The following is a 19701-nucleotide window of genomic DNA, read 5'->3' on the forward strand; positions in this document are numbered from 1 at the left end:
TCCCCGTGACTTTGCGTGCCAGGTCTGTACATCACTCATGCCACCCTAGTACTGCTGCCGAAACCAGCAGCAGAAAACTTTCTGAAAACTCACTTTTATTGCTTGAAGTGCTGGCAGCCCTCTCTCCGCTGGAGCAGTCCTCATGGCCATCCTTGGAGATGCCCTGATGGGGTCCAACACAGAGAGGAGAGGTTTGAAAGTTCCTCCAGCACAGGGGAGGCCAAAGGATGCTCCTCTTCTTTCAACTTCAGGGTTATTTTAGATGCCCTTGAAGACGCCAAAATAATCCTTCCCAGTCAGAGACTGGATGGGTCCACCAGAAGGAGGACTGAAGCTCCTAGACGCAGGACCCTCAAGCTGATGAGTCTGGAGGTGCCTCCCTTGGGAGTCCCCGTGGTGCCGAGCATCCCTGCTCTGGCAGACCAGTTCAAGGAGTCACTAATTTGGCTTAAAGGTGGGTCCAAGCGATGGGTTTTACAGGTCTATCCTTGGTGCATCTGCAAAGCTGTGGGGATACATTTATGACTCATCCAACAACAAATCCGATTTTCAGGTTCTGAAGTGATTAGAGGAGGGGTCTGACAAGGACTTTTCCGTGTTTCTTTTCTGTGTTTTTCATTTCGGCACCTTACACAATATTTACACAGGAAAAAAGGTGTCTGAAGAAGCAGCTGAAAAACACATGCATTTTTGTAAATCCTCCCACTTCCAAGATTGTATCAACAAAAGAAAGGAGGAGGAAGAAAAAACATAAATAGGAGTTTCGCATTGACAGGGTCCCTTTGAAAAATCTTCAAAGACCTTCACTACCACTTCTCCTATTTGATTTTGTTTTTTCAGAATATCTACAGTGTGTTTCTCCATGTACTAAATGATTCCACCAGTTCAGGTCCCTTTTCTGAACTGTTCCTTGAAGAAAGAACCCTTGGGTCAGCAGCTACCACAACAACCACTTCAGATGTCTGCCCAGGACCGCGGCTGTGCTGGGATCTATTTCAAGGTTTGCTCAAGAGGGACTGCACGGATGAGGGATTGTAGGTTGATGCTGAAGATCCAGGAGCTATTCCCAGCTCAGCCGCAGATCTGCAGTGGCTGTTTCCCTTCGAGGCAGAGGTTGTCTTCCACCAAGGATATCCAGCATGGAGAAGAGCTGAGCCTTTCTTTTGGGTGGGATCATTATGAGTGAAAGTAAGTAGAAATCTTGAGCGCACACCAAACTTTGGCCATTGAAGACATTTAAGGCATCAGAGCCCTTTGCTGGATGCCATAACCTTATTTTTAAATGAGTATTTCCAGGTATTGACCTACTGCACCCAGTGCTCGTTAAGGACAAGTAAAACAAGAAGAGTCCCCAAACCCCATCAGAAGCAGATTGCAGAGACCAAGGAGAAATCACCCCTTAAAATCAGTCATTCACTCCTGAACCAAACAATTTGTGCACCATCAAAGCCACGAAATCCTTCATTTATTAACCCAAATCTAAAGCCAAGAATTTTACATGCAATCTTTGTGGTGCAGAGGGGACCTGCTCCACGTTAACGGCTTCGCCCCGCTGACAGCAGCCTGGGAGCTGCAGCCTCACCCGACCCAGCCAGACACAGTTCTGTTTGGAAAAGAGCTGCCATAGCACACATGCCCCTGTTCTAAGCAATGCTCCGTCGATACCACCATCCTCCCTCTTTGCAGGAAGCAAGCAGCCCATAATTCTAGCTACTGTGCAGCACAGACAGCTCCGGGCAGGGGTAATTGTAGCAAAAAAGCATCTGCTGTCTGATCTGAAGGACCCAGGTTGCCCTGGAGGTGCTATCTCCCATCCTTTGCTTGGCTACGTTCCTCCACCTCCAACAGAAAACTAAGTCAAAAAAGGGGAAGGAAAAAGAAGGTTTGCCAAGCCCGGGATTTGGGACTCTGCGATAAATAAAAGAGGCTGGGGCAAATCACCCAGCAGCCAGACCAAGGAAAGCAAGAGAGAAAAAGGTTTGTTTTCAGGGAAGCTCACTCCCAGCATGACTGCACCAGAAGCTCCACACCCTTCTCTCTCCTCCTGAAGCAAATTTCAAGACCAAGGCTGATGTAATGCCTACAGATCTTCCTCTCCGTCCTCAGAAAAAGAAAAAAAAGAAATAAAAATCAACCTGCATGAGAGAGGCAGCCCTGGGACCCACGCAGCTGATGCTGCAAGTGACAGAAAAGTCCAAGAGACAATCAAGTTCCGGATCATGACGGGAAAGAAGAACCACAGATACGTGAGCACAAACCATAAATAAACAGGAAATAAATCCCATGGATATGGTGACAGCAGCCCCCAGACAGATCTTTACAAATTACCTTTTTCAAGTAAATAACATTATATCAGGGTTTATGGGCTTTCCTGAGATGGGCATGGGCAGGGCTGGAAATACTGCAACGGCATCAATTAGGCAAAAGGCAAAACCATAAGGACTTTCTTGGTGCCCACAACATGGCTCTGCTCTACAACGGCAGGACGAGACGAGGAAGAGGAAAGAAATCTGGTCCAGCATCCCCGGGCAGTGGGCAGCGCTGCAGGACAAGGACATTTTCCATCATTCATCGTGCCAAAGGGTCATGGAAACCCACATGAATCAGTTCCCCACTTTACCCTTCGCGCAGTGAATGCCCTGGCCAAATCATCCTGCCTCAGTTTCCCCCCTGTGCTTCATGAATAGAGAATGCTGAAGAGCTATTTAACAGTATCAAGTATCTAATTCACTGAAGATGTTTAAGTGCCTTGAGATTTCTGAAGGAGCTGCTATAGGGAAGGCATTAATTTAAATATCTAGTGGCATAGAACATAATGCCAGGCAGATTTTCTTCCATTCTTTTATAATAGCTTAATAATCCTCAAAATAGTTTCATTGTTAATACTCCTGTTGTGTATTTTATTAGGGCTTTTTAGATTGTAAAGTAAGGTAAACACTCCACATTTCTCTAGCACCTACCAAAGCGCTTCTCAGAAGTAATTACTTAAGCTTCACAAACACCCGCGTGGGGGGACCCTTCCTATTTAGATACGAGTGCATCATCCCCCTTTTCATCCAAAGCCACCCAAGATACTCTAAAGTTGAAGAGCAGCAAAATGCACTCTCCTCCCTCCTCCCCCGGACTTTCATTACTAGTTATTGTCTCCTCTCTTTAAAGATCCACCGATTATTACAAACAAAAGGAGCAGCTTCCTGGACCCTCGTGCAGCCGCCCTCCGCCAGCCCACGGCTCTGCAGACACGTTGGCTCCAGCGCTCTGAGCATGGTCTGCCTCTCGCCCCACGGCGCGGGCAGGGTACCGACTCCTGACCCCCTCGCAGACGACCGCAGAGGAACCGGCCACAGGCAGACAGTGATACATCTTCTGTCGGGAGAGGAAGGAGACTGCCTTTTTTTTTTTTTTTTTTTTTTAAAAAAAACTATGAAAACCCTGCAGCTATTAAAGGCTGTCCAGACCCAAAGAGAGCACGGTACGCATCCCCTTTGCCTTCTGTTCCCTGCGACTGCAAGGCTACCGATGCTCCTATGGCTTTCCACCTATGCATCCCCGCTACACGCCTACTGCTGCATTTATTGCAGAGCTCCACGATGTTTTGTGCATCTGCCATCGCGCTCGTTAGCCCCATCCCAAAGATGCAGAACGGAAGGACCGGAGGAGGCAGCAGCTTGTCCAAGCTCATGGAGGACCCCTGTGGCACAAGGGGGAGATTGAAGCTCAGGTGCAAACCTCAGTTTAACACACCGTTATCCTCCTTTTGGGTCAAGTTTTAGCTGTTTGCACTTGCAAGCTGGGAGGCCCCGTGTCCGATACACCACAGCCGAGATGGTGGGATCTTCCAGGGCAGACAGAGGCTGAGCTAGTAAGGACAAAATAAAAGCTGGTGTACCATCGATTAGCAAACCATCCTGAAAAGCACAGTGACACCAATGCTATAGCAGGAGAGGAATGAGAGATGTTAAATTTGTAGGTAAATGACAGCCTGAGATACGAGAAAAAGAAAAAAACCCAGTCTTATTTGGCCCTCTTGGGGGAAAAAAAGAAAAATGAAAAAAAAAAACCCAAGTAAAGTCTTCTAAGGTCTACACTGAAAACCACCCTCCCCCCAAGAAAATATACAGAAAGAAAAATGCAAGATCAGCCAGAGTTACTGATGGAGAGGCTCTGGGGTAGAGCCAGTTATTGAAGTTTTGCAACATAAAGTTTAAATCATTTATTATTATTTTTATTTTTCTAGAAAAGGAGAGGAACAACGCATCTCCTTCCTCAAAAGTTAACAACTGTGCGACATCATCTCTGCATTGTCTCCCTGTTTTATCGCCACAGTACAGCGCTGAGCAGATTCCACCCCAGGGCAGACACAAAACCACAGGGCCACGGTTTCTAATTATACCCTCTATTCTCAGGGAAATGGTTTATTTATTAGCTCTTTGAGCTTCCCTTTCATTCATTCTCAGTCCCAGTCCCAGCAACGAGGGGCTCTCGACAAGAGGAAATTTATTAGGTTTTCTCTATTCTCCACCTTCCCTGCTCTGCTCTCTCCCACCCAGCCTCTCCCTCCTCTCCCCATTCAGCATTACAGGCAGTCTCATCACTTTTAATTCAATAACTTGCAGTATAATTACTCCGTAATAACACTATTATCTTAACATTTACTCAGCAGCTGTGATCCCCTTACAGCAAGGCGAGCAGGGAGAGGAGAAGGGATTCTCCGGGGAGAAGCGATGGGGAGAGATGCCTTGCTGCAGGAGAAAGACCCAAAAATAAGCCCCAGCCAGAGATGGAGATGCTGCGGCAAGGAATAAGAAAGCGGGGTGAGTGACGAGGCGCTGTGCCTGCAGCCCTGCCCGAGTCCGTCCATTTTCTCTCCCTTTCATCGGAATCTGGCAGGTTTTGCACGCGGAGGAGAGAGACCAAAGGGACGCTGCGTACGCCCAGCCCCGGGTCTGCAAAACCATGGAAGCCATTTAAACAAACACTGAGCGTCATAAGCTGCCTGAAAAAGCCCTGCCATTAGGTACACAGACTAAAAACGGGGGTAGGCAATAGCAAAAGGCCCACTGAAGGATACGACCGTGCTCTACGCTATAGGAAACGGGATCCTCTCCTGCAAAAGTCATCCATCTAAATACAAACATTAACCAGATGACGTAACACACTTATACGTTATCCCAGCTATTGCTTGCTACAAAGATTGGTTTTAACTTTTATTCCTGCAACCCCTCAGAAAAAGGGTTTCCATATTGCACAACAGCACATTTGGTAAATAGAGTAAGAAATTCTTCTAAAGCCATAGACTAAAACTCAAATAACTTGTGCAGCAAATGGGGCGGGGAACAGTCTATTAAATATCAGATGCGACCGACTCCAAGCTTGCCTAGAAAGGCAGAATTTCAACCTACAAGCCTCACCTAGCCCTTACAAAGAGCTCGGCTGTTGGCACCTTTTGCCTCCTTGCTGCGGTTTTATTTCTATGATATTTAAACAAACAAGCCCACTGCATATTTAGGCAGAAATGTTCCTACATGCACCACAGAAAGAGCAAGTTCCTACAGCCCCTGCTTAAGCCAGCATGATTTTGAAGCCTACAAGGTGAGGTCAGGTTCACGCAGATATCAGATCCCGAAATCACACCCGAAACTCGGTACGAATACCAGCGTTAAAGAACAATTCACGCTATAATGTATCTGTTTCATACACATGCTGCAGCAAAGGGGTAAACACAGTTTATTTTGATTGATTATCCATCATGTAATGCAGAGCTATAATTCCATCAAGCCATCAAAGCGATTCGGCAATTATATAAATCATGGGAGGAACGTGCAAAAGGTTTGTCGTAAGAAACTCAAAATGGAATTTCCTCATATTATATTGCTGCATATTGGCTTGTTTTTTAATAATACACAGTCAGATTATTTTGGTTTCAAATTTGTTTACGTGCCTCTCGTATACCAATTCACTGGTTACTGCCGATGACAGATCACATCAACATTAATAAGACATTTTATGTTGTCTTCCACTCTACAGGAAATTTCCAAAGCAAACTAAGACTGAAATGCAGGCAGTGCGTGCCATATAACCCAACCCCTTAGAAGCGGCTGAACCTCAATACTCCCAACCACGTGTAATTCACACGGAAGAGGAGGCTTCCCACCTTCAGCTGGGACACGATGAAGGATGCTACAGGGAGCCCTTGATACAGCTCAGGTTTCATTATTTATAACGTTACGTAAAAGGCATTACTACTGAATAGATCTTGCGTGCGGACATAGTTGTATGTATATGCATTATCATAATTAAATCTATAATAAAGTAAATAAGATAGTTTATGACGCATTATCCAGACATTGTTATTGAGTTTTTACACCTATTTAGTTCAAATTTCATAGAAATGACAACCCCAAGCTCTAGGACACTCCCCATGGAAGCAGCTGCTTTTGGAGGTTTAACTCCTTTTTATTCCTTCCCCTTTCCTCTCCTACGTGACTGCGATCCCAAGCACTGGGGCAGAGGAAAGCCCTTGCACAGTTCCCTGAAGCTCATCCTCTTCTAGTCCAGAGAAGGAGCAAATCCTAAAATCTGGGTAAAAGGCACCAAAGTCGCAGCCTCACCGATGCTGGCGTCAGTGGGCTCTGGCTCGACCGTATCTGCTAATCTCAGCCGCATCCCTGTCTGAGACACAGCCCAGCTCCTGCGTTAAAAGAAAAATCATTACAGATTTGTAAGAGGTGATGGCAAAACTCTCCTTGCCCTCAATGAAGAGCAGATTTCATCTCACTGCTCTGCTCTCCCGGCCCAGCAGGGAACTGCACAGGGACAACACCACTGAAGTCACTGTGATTATTTGCCTTTTTTTTTCTTTACAGATAAAAATAAATCCAACCACTCTGCTTGAATCATGGGCCCTAAATCAGTATTTATAATCTCTCTTTTCCAGTTTTTTTGGGGGAAGAAAGGAAAGAAAAAGCCATGCTGAGCTGTGCACTGAAAAGCCACCCAAGATAAACCAAACAAGCTTTAAACATTGTGCCATTAAGTGAGAAAAGACTACAACTTTGATGTGACACTTGGCTGTTTGCTGGCACTTTAAACTATTGCACACTAAAAAAGTTTGTTAAATGCTCCATAAACTTTAACACGTTACTGAAACACTTCAAACCAAGAATTTTATTTGGCTATCCACAAAACCGTGCTTCGCAACAGGCAGAGAACAGCAAATGCATATTTTTCTCTAGAATTTACAGGCATGTTTTAATTTCTAGAGTTCAAAACAGTGAAATTAATACAGGTAGATTTAAGAATTCCCTGAGAAGAAAGCACCCATGCCATGTCTGCTTTAGGAGGACCGCTGAAGCCTCAAACAGCGATCGCGTCTTTGGGGTTCATCCCTCCTCCAGTACCTCCGACCTTTATATTTTGAGAACCAACCGACTCCTGGACATCAGGCAGCGCCAGGAGAGCAGTGAAGCATTGCAAGAGCTCTGCAAATCATGAGGAAAATGGCAGAGAGTGGAGTCCACGCTTCATCTTTTCGATGTATTTGCCTAGACTTGCACGTCCAAACTATTCCAGGAGATCTAAACCACAGTACCAGCCAAGAAGCAAAAACTAATCTTTAAAAAAAAAAAAAACAACAAACAAATGTTTTAATATTAAAGTTCGTTCTTCACCACAAAGAAAACCGGGTCTTTCTCATGATTTTGCCATTTTTCCCCCAAAGCAGGAGGGAAGACCATCAACTCCCCAAGGGGGCAATGAGGCATGAAGCCACCCACAACTCCCATTGCCTTGATCTCCATCAGAATTTCACACTGGACCTGAGACATTTTCCAAAGGAAATTTTTGTCCAATGAACTTGCTGAAAAACCTATAATCCACCAGCTGGCTTAAGCAGCATTGGCTTTGCATAAAGCCTAAAGCCACTTCTAACATGTCACTCATCTTCCCTATTAAGCCTAATGGAAACTGTGCCGTGCGGCTCCCCGCTTAAGGACAGACACAAATTTGGACGAGTCGCCCAGAAACAGAGAGGGACTGATACCAAACCTACACCCCCCATCCCTGCGCTCGCACATCAAGGCCACGGACACAGGCGCAGGGGACAGAGGAGGGTACAGCCACACATCCTCCTGGCCCAGCCCCATACAACCTCCTCGGCACATGGGCCGTTGCAATTTTCTACGCGTTTATAGCAAGTACTTACTCCAGCGCTGGCGCAAGGGAGAAGCAGGGATAGAAATTCATTTTGAATCACAACTATACCTGGGGCTAAATCATTCGGATGGTGCGATTTACACATTCCCACCTCTCAGGGCAGTGCATAAAGCACAGCGCAGGCCCATCATTCATTTCAGGATATCGCTCTGGAACACACTGTCAAGCGAGTGTTTCATGGCACACGAGCAAGGCTTGCTGCGAGGAACCGGGCGCACTCAGCAAGTAGCACTCGGTGCTTTGTGTGACGCTCCACACTCGGTAAGAGAAATAGACTCCTGGTAATGGACTACAATTTCTTCCCCTCCAGGAAGGCAGCGCTGCAACCATCAAACACGTCAGGCTGGAGGCAACGGTGATTCATCTAGTCCAGCACACCATCGCCGGCAGCACCCAAAAGCAGACGCTTCAGAGGAATTACCTGTCTGGGTGAAGTTTCTTCCTAGCTCCAAGCCACCACCGCTTGGCAGAGGACCTGAAGCAGGACTGGATCAGTCTGGTGGGGCAGGGACTGCAGAGGAGCGCTTGCCTATGGCGTCCTGCGGCATCCAAGACACCAAATCCATTAACGCTGGAGAAATGGCGGCAAATCAGCAAGTTTTCACTCCTCGACGCATACTCAATGCGCTAGCTAGAAGGCATGGATGGCATGAGAGCACTCTGAGAAGAACAGGACCCGTAAGATACCGCAATACAGGGGCTGGGGAGACCGGAGCCTTCCTGGCTACCGGTGCCCACCTCCGGCAGGAGTTAACCCACCCGGGAAGCCTGGAGCAGCCTGAACTTCTGCAAGGTCTCCTCCTGCCTGCACGTTTGGGGCTGCAGCCTTCAGCCCCAGCACAAACACCAGGTCTTGGTTAGTGAAATAATTGTTTGAATTCGAGCAGCTCCCATTTCACAGAACAACACAGCTGTTCACTTCCCTGCACACATTTTTACAGTGAGTTCTTCCCTCCTCTCCCCCTCCCCCAAATTTTTCTGCCTTTTGCTCCTAAAGTTCAAATAAACGCATTTTCAGGATGGTAGTTGTAACTTTATCCCTTATTTTTCATTTTCCTTTTTTCAGACCTGTGTTTTAAAGGCTTTCCAGCTTCAGAAACCTTGCAGACACAAGACTTACTGCATTGCCATGGCCCTTAGCCACCACTTTGTTCAACACAGAGAAGAAATCAAAATTCAAAAGGCAGTTCAATAGCTTTGACATTATGGCTACAGCAACACAAGGAAAGACAAAAGATCCCCTAGTCCAAACCCCCCAACACCCCTCAGGTCTCTCTCATGTTTTACAGTACCTCCCTCATCTCAGTCCCAAAGTTTCCTTCATTACACTTGAATTTCCTGCTCCTGCCCACCTCCAATTTTCTCAGTTTCTGCTGGAAAGGGGGGAAAAAAGTCACCCACGAGAGCTTATTTTACAACACGCGCACAAAGCTCCCTGCCTGGCTGGGGCTGTACCTCTGCTGCACATGGCTCACGACCGACAGGCGGAAAGGAGCTGCGTGCGGGGCGGCCGTACGTCCCTCCCCGCACAAAACAAATCCAGCCCTGAACAAAACCGCTGTTTACGGCACACGCATGTGCACGTGTAGCTCCAAAACATGAATCAAAGGCCCGAGCGTGCCTCCCAGAGAGCTGACCTCCCCGAAGCAGCGTTTCCAGGAGGCAAAGCCAGCAGACTTTAAATCTTCCGGGCAGTTTTTACACGTGGATTTGATCCTCAAACACGGCGCTGGTCGGAGATTGGATTTCACTGTGGCTATTCCTCGAGGTCTCCATTTCGGCCAGTTCCCGGTGGCCCTTGCTGCTATGCAAACCCTCCAGCTCTTGCAGGCAGACAAGGGACAGGGTACTTCCACCCATGCACAGACGCTCGCTGGCACAGAGAGCTCCAGGAAAGGATCGTGTGACGCATCCCAGCGATATCCCCAGGAGTCTGGTCCTACCCCGAGAAAAATAGCAATTTTCCCCTTTCCAGGCCAGAGCGTATTGAAGTGTCTGCCCGCAGGGGAGGCTTTTAAAAATCAAGCTTTTTCCTTCCTACTCCTTCACCCAAGGAGATCGGGGCAGAAGATATCCCACATCACCCTCCTCCTGCTCCAGCGGCTCAAAAGCTGCCGATTCCCAGCGCAGCCCATCTGGTGACCACGGGGAAAGACAGATGGACGGGGACATGCAACCTACCCCGATCCTGTAACAGAGCATGGGGAGAGGCTGCTGCTTGTTTCCTTAAGTAAAGGATAAAGTTTTAATTTAAGCTGATCTCTGGGGAGAGAAGGAGGTTATTGAATCCATAGGAAGCAGCAGGGAATGAACCAAGTGACCCTGAGGCCAGGCACAAGCAGCCGGGATTCCCAAGGGTTACAAAGCTGGGGCAAAGACCGGCACCAGATTTGCTGTGGATTTTTTTCATCCCCTGCTCCGGACGCACACACATTTCCCTTGTGCTGCCTCACAGAGCAAATAAATGTCATTTCTTTGGGAAAACTGGAAAGACTATTTTCTTCCCGACCCTTCCCCCTCTCCGAATCCTCCCCCCTTTGCAGCTTGCAGAAAAGTGCCCCTAATCCCCAAATTCTCTCTCTACCTGCAGCAAGGGCTGAAACCCTACCCGGCCCCTCCCCCAGCCCTCCAACCGTGCTAATCCATCAAATTCCCTGGCCCTGCAGCCCACCCCCAGCCCCGACAGCAGCAATCCTGGCACCAGATGTCCGCTGACAAAGGCAGCGCCAAGCAGCAAAAAGCAATCGCCCCGTCACCCCTGTCACCCCTGTCCCGACGGGGCCCCTGGGCAAAAACCGAGTTCAAAGCGCAACAACCCGCCGGCGCAGCCGAGCATCCTTCTGCTGCTGCACACCCTGGGCACCGGCGTGCCGGAGAGGGGCCACATCCTTCACCGGCGACATGGTGACAAAACTTAAACCGCATCCGAGCCCGTCGAGGGGCTACATTGGATCAAGGATTTAAAACAGGGGTCACTGACGGAAAATAAAAGGGATTTTATTAAAAAAATAAAATCAAACCCAAGCAAGACATCTGTGCTCTGTCCACACAATGGCTGAAGCAGCATTAGCAGCGACTTTGTTTAAATACGACTGTTGCAAACCTCTTCCCGGCATCCTCCTCACCGCCTGCCAGAAGGATTTTGCTAGCCAAACCACGCTCCAGATTAGCCATCTGGATTATCTGTATTTGTTAAACCCGACCGCAAGACCGGCCTTTAAGACAACACACCCATCTCCAGGGATTTGTTCATAGAAAGAGAAGCGGAGGGGGGGATAATCTCCACCCCACATCCTCAGTAACTTTTCAAATGCACTGATTTTTTTACCCTTTCTTCCCTTTTCCTTCTGTTTGTGGGGGTTTGGTACTATCGCTTCCGGTATTAGGGCACGCTACTTACATCAGCCTCCTCTGTCAAGTCCCGCTGGGCAGTTTACAGTCTCAACCTCCATCCTTCTTTCACAAATGCAATTTCAAGCTTTCCCACATTTCCCGCAGAGAAACGGGAGAAGCAACATGTCGGCAGGCACAGAGCGTCCCAACACCGCGCAGGAGGGACAGGCTGTGCATGCAAAAGCCCTGCCTGAAACCCATCCCGAAAAAAACTGTGTTAACGGAGCCAGCCCAAGAGCAAAACCCAGTGCCCTGCCAAATGAGAGCAACGCCCCGTTTCTACAAGTAATTATTTGCAACAGACTCCCCGGTCGGCTTTTGAACCGGCTCCAGCTAATGGTTTCCCTGATTTGTAGGGGAAGAGCATCTCTCCTCCCTCCCACACCCCGAGCATCGCTGCGCCGCGGGGACAGCCCCTGCCCTCCCCAGCCACCCACGCTCCCACCTCCTCCGCCGGCAGGGACCCCACGCGACAAAACCTCGCAAGGCTCGAGGTGCTGAGGCTTGGGGGAAACGTGAACTGTCATTTTCCTTATTACACCCAGGTTTAGTGCTGCTGTTACAGCATCATTTTATTTATGGCATTACTTCTGTCATTATAACGATCCTACATAAATTCCACATACCGATTCTGTAACAATGCTTGCTATTATAATAATGATCCCATCTGAATGGCACAGGTGTCATTATCAGAAAATCTGTTTGTAATAGAGAATCAACTGTAGAAAGAGGCATTACGCCCAAATGAACTATTTAAGAATTACCATAAACAGGGGGCTAGCCTCAATTCCCTTAGCTGCAAGGCATTGCTTCCTGCCTTATCGTGAATAGATAGCAAGTCAAAATTAGCAGGTAAGTCATCCTGAGACTTGGGAGCTGATGCTGAAACCGAGCACCGTGTGGCTTCCTCACATGAATAAAACCTACCTCTGCGCAGACGTTAATAAAGAATTTTTGCAACGCGCTTACTAAGTGCTAATGAGAGCACTAATTGAAGAAACTGAATTGAGAGGAATTGAAACACACCCTTCCAAACCCGTAAGAGAGTTATCCGTAAATAGAAAGGAAGGGCAGAACAGCTTCTTTAAAAACCCAAACTCACCTAAGCACACATGAGCTCATGCAAAATTAAGGCGGCTGTCACTTCGGAAATGACATAAGATGCAGAGGAAAAATAAAGGTGTTGTAGGGTTCAGCTTGATAGATCTCCATCCCCGCATCAGCCCGTGCACGTTCACAGCTCCCAGGTGCCTCCTGATTCAGAAGGTTTCGCCTACCGCAACAGTTACTACTCCTACAAAATAATTCTGGAAGGGCAGCTACTCCTTCAAAGAGAGCTTCTAACAGATGTTTTCCCACCGTCAGCATTTGAACAAACACGGTGTCTCACACATTCCACAGTCCCTCATTTTACCAGTTCATTTTTCACACCCACAAGCGCAGCATGAAATAAATTCAAATGTAACAAGATTACACTTCCCCGGTGCCACAGGACGCGCTGCAATCTCTGCCGAGTCCGACAGCAAAGCCTTGCATGGGAATAAAATATACCTGGGGTTCAAAATCTCTTCAAACAGAGGACAGAGGATGGCTTGCAGGGGAAGTGGTAATGGGACCGAGTGCCTTTCATCTCCAGGTGACTGGCTAAAAATTCAGCCCAGGTGAGCAGCACCTACAAAGTCGTTACTACACAAGGGCTACGCAGAAGCCAGCCTGAAATGAGTAAGTGGCTTCAATCCAGCTCTTTGCGGACCAGTGTCAGACAACTTGTCACTCCTACCCTGGCACCACGGGGCAGCCCCCAAAAAGGCACCAAGGACAGGATCGTGCAACCTCATTTTTCTCCTTTACACGTAGCCGGGTGACACCGGCACTGCTGCTCTTTTTTGGCCTGCGCCCACACACAGCAGACAGGGACACTCAAGCAGAAATCAGAGATACCGGGTCTATTCCTGGCCTCGCTGCCGACCTGCCGCAGGAGCCTGGGCAAGCCTCGCTACTGCTTCTGCCTCATCTCTTTTTGGCCAAACGATTCAGCCAGTGGCACGTCAGCTCTTTTCACTGGGCGACCCTAAAACACTTTACAGAAAGGAGTTACGCATCGCTATTCCCATTTTACAGACAAGGAAGCTAGCAGATTGCCATTTCCCCAAGGCTGTTTTTCTGGCACGCTCCTTAGAGATTAAATCTAGTGAAATAGCTTCTCCGTACAAGAATCTGTACCCACAGGCCAGATTCAACAGCGAGGGTAAAGAGGGTGTTTGAAACTTGCTGTGATCAAGGTTAAGAAACATAATAAAACACCATATCCTGCTTTTCCAGCTCTGCAGCATAATGAGGGATTTCCTCATATACCTGCTGCAACTGTCACCTTTGCAGGAATTTAGTACCTTATACTAAATTCACTCTGTCTGCGCACTGAACCTTCAGACGGTTTATTTTGGTACCTCCACCTCCCAAAAAAATGATACACATCTCTTCCAAGTCAAAAGCATAATTGGGACCTTCTCTGGTTTCAACGCCTTTGAAAAATCACTGCTTTGCCTCTTGGCTGCAGGAGGAGGTTGCAGAGCAGCCGGACTGCAGAGCAGGAGCCCCGACGTTCCCCCACTCCCTCATTTCCACTCTGACTGGCAGAAAGATTTAGAACAAGCGTCCACTTTTCTCCTGGAGGTGATGTACCGCTTTCTGCACTTAGGGATCAATGATGCGCTCCCAAGATGGTAAAAGACACCTTCCCTTCTACTTAGCAGGTTCTTGGAGCAATAACGAGAAAGGATGGCGAGCATTATGGTTTTTACTCCAGGGTTGAAAAGCAAAAGAGGGAAGCGCACCCCAGAGCTGCTATCCTCTGTGCAGACCCCTCCTCCAGCGCAGCTCGGTCCCAGGTGCAGGACCACCTCGCTGAGCTGGAGCTGCCGGCTAAGCCAGCCCTACTCACCGTCTCTGAGCCCACATCCCAACGCACTCCTCCTCAACAAGCGAGAGGGCGGCCTGAAAGGCACCAATCAACTGCAGATGCTTGTGACGTTAGAGAAAACGCAAATCACGAAGAAACGGTTAAAATAGCTCAATTAGCTCAAATGCACGTTTTTCACTTCCTCCCTTTTGGTGGAAGAAAAACCAAACCAACCCCAACCAACAGCGTAAGTCTGTAAATAGATATTAGCCTTGTGAAATACCAGGGCTGACAAGCACCTTTGCGGCCAGAAACAGACCAGTGCTGGATTACAGACGTGCACCCGACGAACACTGAGCTAGTTACGAGAGAAGAAAAATTTCTCAGTGCAGGTGGTTTGTTATTCTCAGAAAGTCTCTTTTCAGCAGATGTTCCTCTGTTCTGTGTGTGGCGATCCCAGTGCGCTTGAATTTGTGATTTCTCCTCCGCTAAGTGACGTTTTCAGGAAAAGGGAAATGAAAAGATAGCAAGATGCAGCTATACAAAGCACAGGCTGGAGAATCCTCTTTTTTTTTTAGGAGAGGAACCAAAATGTTAATGTTTGAAACTGCTTTTCATATATAGTAATGATCAGCTTAATCTTTACATTTTTTTCCTTAACTGCAGTAGAGTTCTCCGCCAACGAACAATATAAATTTAAATTTAATTTCAAGTGTTCCTTTAACTGCCTCGAGTCAGACCAGCTGCTGCAAATTCAAAGTTAGAGCCTTGACGTAAAAGTTACCTGCAACATAAAAGTCCTTTGCCTTTGCCAGAGTGTGAAAGAAATCATAAAGGGATAAAATATGGCCATTTCTCAGGAAAGTTCCAGCTATACAGTTCCCGTAACAAAATGGAGCATTTTTTTTCCCCCCTCTTCTGTTTCTAAAATTACGTATTTTGGACAAATCTGCATCTCGAGCTTGAGCAGCAGTATAATGGCTAGCAAGCAAGTCATATAAAACTGAGCAAGCGAGTTATGTTTTAATCCTGGGAATCAAGCACAGAAGTTGTGCAATGTTTACACTGAATAAATTTTGTACGTTACTCAAACGCTCAGAGCCCGTGTCCTGCCCCGAGCTGCGCAGAGCGCTGTGCAGGCGACCGCTGCAGACCTGGGCTGCCTTTTATTCATTAAAAAATAAAAGGCATTTCCAGTACGGAAAAAAACCCGAGGGAGTAAAAGGGGTAATTTGGAGAAAAGGGTGAAGCGGAGAGCCGGCCCTCTGTAAGGCGGGCGAGCGCTCCCAGCACGAACGGGGGGTGCTGGATGCGGTTTTTACACTTTATCTCTTGTTTTGCAGCAAAACGCTCCCGTGAGCCATCGGCCGGAGAAAATGGGGGAGGAGGGGAGGGGGGGGTCCCCCTTCCCCACTTCCAGACGCCGCCCCAGCCCCAGCCAGCGCTCCCCCTCCATCTGAGCAACGCTACCCATCGCTCGCAGATAAAGCCCGGCCAAGGAGAGCTGTACAGAAAGGGGTATTCGAACGCTTATCCACCAGCGGGAGCCGACACGGCGGCGGGCAGCCCGCCCTCAGCCCCGTCACCACAAGACCCCGCGGCCCCGGTTCCTCCTCGCTGCTCCCTCAAGCCCAGGGCCCGTCCCACGCCCGACGCCGGGAGGACGCGGCCGCGCTGGATGCTCCCCAGAGGAAGGTGCTAGCGAGGGGGTTTGTTTCCCCTTCTTAAAAATGGGGGGAAAAAAATTAAATTTTTAAACTAAACCGACCGTCTCGACTCTCGTTTCGGTACCGGAGGGGCTCCGGGGGAGGGTCCGGGGCGCGGGGCCCCCGGGACGGGGGGGGGCTTGTCGGGGCGCGGGGCAGGGACAGGCACTTACCGGGAGGGGACCGGCCGTCCCACCCGCGCCGCCCTCGGCACGGCGGCCCCCGGCGCCTACGGGCCCACGGGCGCCGCGACCCCGCCGAGGAGCCCGCCGCGGCCCGGGCGGAGGGAGGCGGAGCCGGGGCGGGGCGGCGGGGCCCAAGGCGGTGGGGGAGCGGAGCGGAGCGGAGCGGGGGGAGGCTCAGGGGGGCAGCGCGGCCGAGCGGGGCGGGAGGCCCGGGGCGGGGGAGCGCCGCGGCCCGCCAGGCCTCGCCTGCGCCCCCTCAGGGCGCCCGGCCGCGGGGTCCCTCACAGCCCGGCCCCGGGTTACCCCTCTCTGGTGCCGGCTTCCTGGCGCGGTGCCCCCGGAGCTGAGCCTTTGGGGTGCCCCCTTGTCTGGCCTTGGGGTGCCCCCCCTCCAGCCTGGCCCTGGGATCACCCCAGCCTGGGCATTCAGGGTCTCCCCGAGCCTGGCCCTCTGGGGTTTGTACCCCCATACCGGCCCCTCACCCACAGCCCTGGCCCCACGGCTCTCATGGTTCTCCCCAAAATAAAAAGCAAAAGCTACCCTCGCCCTCCATGCCAGGGGAGCACTGCTGCTCCCCCCTGCACCCCTGGCCACGCCATCATTGACTCATCCCCACAGGGCAGCTGCTCGCTGGCAGCGCTTGCCCGAAGGGGAAACTGAGGCAGCGCAGCTGGTGCACATGCCCCGTCCCCTCCGGCTAACAGCACCCGGGCTCTTCCCTCAGCAGATCCCATCTGAGCAGGAGCCGGGGCTCCCCGAGCCCCCCAAACCGCAGCCAGAGCGCAAAACGCTGGACAAGGGGGAGCTTTGAGTGGTCCCACGCCAGCCCGGCACCGAGAGCAGAAAGGGAAGGGGTGCAGCTGGGATAACCCCCACCTTGAGATTTTTGGCAATACAAAGCCCAACTTCACTCATCGGATCCTTGCTACCTTGGGTCTGGCTCTATAATCAGCTAAACTCTCACCTCCAAACACTTTTAAAAAAAAAAAGAAAAGAAAACCCAACAACAAAAGCCACAACCTTCTTCATTTATTTTTCATGGAGCTCCACAGACGTGCAAACCTCTTGCAACCATCTGTAAAGAGAGAAGGTAATTCCTAGCCGGAGGACTTTACAGTTTAAATAAGACATAACGCAGCAAGAGAGGACAGCGAAGAGAAAGGCAAGAGGGGGTGTGCAACAAACAGGTTTCTTCAGCGAGAGATTAGCATATCACGATTGCTACAAATACATCTTTGCATTGACTCTACATAGGATTTCAGAGTAGCTCTGTTCTCTCTGGGCAGGAACAAAACACTCTGTACTTGCTCTTTTCCAAATCATACCAAGAAGCTGGAACCGAACAAAACCCCCAAACAAAAAAATCACAACAACAAAATTCCTTCTCTCCCCTCCTTCTTTTTTTTTTTTTTTTTTTTTTTTTTTGAAAGCTCGGGGTTGAAAATCCTTGGTCATTTGGGAATTCTCCGAGCCAGCCACCGTAGCGGGGCTGAGTACAGAGAGGCTCTTGGCAGGCCCCAGCGCGGAGAGGGCTGCGCTGGAGCATGTGCCTGGGAGAAGGGGGGGACGCAGGGGGCAAAGGAGGCCACATACATTTTTAGAAGAAAAAAAAAAAATAAAAAAAGAGGGGGGGGGGAGCGTCACCGAGGCCTGCCTGGTGTGCACGCCAGCTCTGGGGGCTGGGAGCGGGGGAGCGCGGGGAGGAGAAACACTGGGTGGATGGAAGTGAGGATCCAGATTGAAAACAGATGGGATTTTTCTTGCCAACCTGACATCCGAGACCGCGGGAGGCGGGGTAAAACTTCCCCTTCGGAGAGGCTGGCAGCCAAGAGATATGGCGGGGGGGGGGGACGGGACCGAAAAATCCCAGTTTGGTTTAAAATCCCTTCTTGCTCCCTCTCGCTGGGGCTCCCCGGATGGCAGAGAGGAGCCCGCTGGAGCTGGGTTGTTTTTAATACTTTGAGAGGTTTGATTTTACCATTAAGTGTCTGATTCATCTGTTCCTGCCTGCTGGAGCTGAGCCCAGCCTGGCAGTTAATACTTGCCCTAGGAGACATTTTAGGGGCATTTTGCACCCACGCGGATCCCTCTGCACATACACACGAGGGAAACCCACGTACGTGCACAGAAATAACCCCGTGCACACCTCCGCCCTCCCACACGGCACGCTGCGGCCAGCGTCAACCTGCAGCTAAACGCCGGCCACGACCTCCACCCAGGGACCAGCCGGGACGCGGCAAACCCATGCTCGAGTGTGGCTGCAAAGATCCACATTTCCACGTAAACCATGGCACTATAAACCATTGGAGGACCTCACGCCTCTTGGTACAGCCCCGGGCACCTGAGCTGGTAGCCTCCAGCAGCCCAAGCTGCCCAGGTTTTAAGAAGCTGCAAACAACTGATGCAACAGCCCTGAAGTGACTTAGCAGTGATTCAACGGGAGTCAATTTGTGGCCGGTTCAGGGCAGGGCTGAAGCAGCTCCCGCTCCGGGTTGCACCTCCCGCTTCGTCCCTCCATCCACGCACCCCACGCTTCAGCGCAAGAGGGACCGGCCGGTGCAAATCCCACCCCGTCTGCAACAGAGGTGGCAGAGGGGTCCCCGGTGACGGGGGGACGCAGGGGCCACGCGAGTCCCCGCGCCGAGCGCCGCATTTTGGGATAAAGATCGCTGCAGGACGGCAAAAGGCTCAGGGCACGCACAAGCCGCTACCCGATGTGCATCAAGCCACTGGCAAAGCTGTCCCTCGGGCAGAGCGCGGGCGTCCTCCCCGGCCTGGCAGGGACTTGGGGTCCGTGCCCCCCCCCGGGGGATTTCACAGCTACTTTACAAACCAGAAACAAAAAGTTAATGGTGCGGGCTTGACCACATATTTTCCAGGGACTCTGGGAGACTGGCTCTCCACAAGCCGGCTAACACACACTCTTTTCATTCAGAGCTTTAAATACCCAATTGTGTCTGTTTTCAGCACGCTCATTTTTAGCATTTTAATGATATGGTCCCCAGCTCTCGCCCTCCTTGGATTGGCCGCAGCGTGGGGTTTTTTTTCTTTTTTTTCTCCTCTCCTTCTTTTTAACATCTTGCAGAGCGAGAGGGGAAGGGGGTTAGCAAGAGGTCACACATTTCTCCTAACCCAAGTGTTTTTCCAGCAGGCAGGGGGTCCCGCTGGGGACAAAGACGACCCAGCCCCTTTGGCTGCCTGTTGGCTGCGAGCGCTGCACCTTCCGCTGAGGGTCCTCAGCGCAGGCGCAGGACGGGCACCCTGCCCTCCCCGGAGCGTTTCAGGAAGGCGCACGATCCACGTG

The 19701-nt window shown here is 50.2% G+C and overlaps 1 protein-coding gene across 3 annotated transcripts in view; it reads right to left on the reverse strand.

The window, feature by feature from the left end:
- The window catches only part of PTPRS (protein tyrosine phosphatase receptor type S), a 162692-nt gene that overhangs the window by 119289 nt on the left and 23702 nt on the right, over positions 1-19701 (reverse strand). For 2 of the 3 annotated variants that reach the window (XM_075524606.1, XM_075524603.1), the window contains exon 1: positions 16386-16523. The exons of the other annotated variant lie outside the window; for it this stretch is intronic. The gene's annotated coding sequence lies outside the window, so the exon portion shown is untranslated. Of the gene's footprint in view, positions 1-16385; positions 16524-19701 lie in introns of those variants that run through there. 3 annotated transcript variants of the gene reach the window in all.

The sequence above is a fragment of the Mycteria americana genome, chromosome 24, assembly GCF_035582795.1.
Source record: "Mycteria americana isolate JAX WOST 10 ecotype Jacksonville Zoo and Gardens chromosome 24, USCA_MyAme_1.0, whole genome shotgun sequence".
In the NCBI taxonomy this organism is placed as follows: domain Eukaryota; kingdom Metazoa; phylum Chordata; class Aves; order Ciconiiformes; family Ciconiidae; genus Mycteria; species Mycteria americana.